This window comes from Monodelphis domestica, chromosome 2 (genome assembly GCF_027887165.1).
Source record: "Monodelphis domestica isolate mMonDom1 chromosome 2, mMonDom1.pri, whole genome shotgun sequence".
NCBI lineage: Eukaryota > Metazoa > Chordata > Mammalia > Didelphimorphia > Didelphidae > Monodelphis > Monodelphis domestica.
This window is the reverse complement of record NC_077228.1, coordinates 359,713,931-359,715,865: the sequence shown is the minus strand read 5'-3', so window position 1 is coordinate 359,715,865 and position 1,935 is coordinate 359,713,931.

The following is a 1,935-nucleotide window of genomic DNA, read 5'->3' as shown; positions in this document are numbered from 1 at the left end:
ATGCATGCAGTGGTCTAGATGAACTCTATTTGGCAGTGGCTCTTACAGAAATGTATTAAAGAAATAATTTTTGGAGCCCTGACAGATGATGACACACCATCCTTTATCATCCTCTAGGGGTCAATTGGTATGGCCTACCAGTTGTAGCATATCATAGAGGGAATAATTCTCCTAAGTGTGGATTTGCCATGATGTCCATGATGATTGTCAGATGGGCATCCATGTTCATTCCCCAGCACAGATTTCAAGAATCCACCACTATATGGATGGAACCTGAGCTAAAAAACTGCTCCATCAAGCACTATTCTTCAGGACTGAGCTCCTCATGAAGGTAGTCCATTCCAATCAGCAGTATCTCAATTGAGGGTGCTGTCATTCAGTTTCTCCAGGCATGAGATCAGATCCTTCTCTGTGCGGTATAAACATTTCTGTTACTGAATGTATCTCTATTGTTGAAAGTGTGCTGAAGATGTTGATGACTGATAGGTGAGGTGGCTTGCATGACTGTATGAAAACAGTGATGAACTTCTTGGATGAATGTTTAATAATGGTATGGTACAGTTGCTTGGCCATTGATGGTAGATAGGACTGAGTGTGGCTAATGCTGAAGCCCTGAATATGTAGTTCTTTTTTAAAAAAATTCATTTATTTATTTAATTAATTTATAATATTTTCCCATGGTTATATGATTCATACTCCTTCCCCTATCTCCTCCCTCCCCCACCCCATAGCCAATGAGCAATTCAATTGAGTTTCACATGCATCATTGATCAAGACCTATTTCCATATTATTAATATTTGCAGTAGACGATCATTTGGAGTCTACATCCCCAATCATATCCCCACCAAACCATGTGATCAAGAAAATGTTTTTCTTTTGTGTTTCTACTCCCACAGTTTTCTCTGGATGTGGATAGCATTCTTTCTCATAAGTCCATCAGAATTGTCCCGTACCATTGCATTGCTGATAGTAGAGAAGTCCATTATATCCAATTGGGCTATAGTGTATCAGTCTCTGTGTATAAGGTTCTCCTGGTTCTGCTCCTTTCACTCTGCATCAATTCCTGGAGGTCATTCCAGTTCACATGGAATTCCTCCAGTTCATTATTCCTTTGAGCACAATAGTATTCCATCACCAACAGATGCAATTTATTCAGCCATTCCACCATCAATGGACAGCCCCTCATTTTATAATTTTTTTTGTCACCACAAAGAGCGTGGCTATAAATATTTTTGTACAAGTTTCTTCCTGATTCTCTCTTTGGGGTACAAACCCAGCAGTGGAATGACTGGATCAAAGGGCAGGCAGTCATTTAAAGCTCTTTGGGCACAATTCCAAATTGCCTTCCAGAATGGTTGGATCAGTTCACAACTCCACCAGCAATGCATTAGTGTTCTCATCTTGCCACATCCTATCCAACATTTATTATTTTCCTTTGCTGTCATATTAGTCAATATGCTAGGTGTGAGGTGGTATCTCAGAGTTGTTTTGATTTGCATTCCTCTAATTATAAGAGAATTAGAACACTTTTTTCATGTGCTTATTGACAGTTTTGATTTCTTTATATGAAAACTACCTATTCAAGTCCCTTGCCCATTTCTCAAATGGGGAATGGCTTGATTTTTAGCACAATTGATTTAGTTCCTTATATATCTGAGAAATTAGACCTTTGTCAGAGGTTTTTGTTATTAAGATTTTCCCCAATTTGTTGCCTTCCTTCTAATTTTGGTTGCATTGGTTTTGTTTGTACAAAACCATTTTTAATTTAATATAATCAAAATTATTCATTTTACATTTTGTGATGTTCTCTATTTCTTGCTTGGTCTTAAATTCTTTTCTTTCCCATAGATACGACAGGTATTCTATTCTATGTCCACCTAAGTTTCCTTCTTTATATTTAGGTCATTTACTTATTCTGAATTTATCTTGGTATA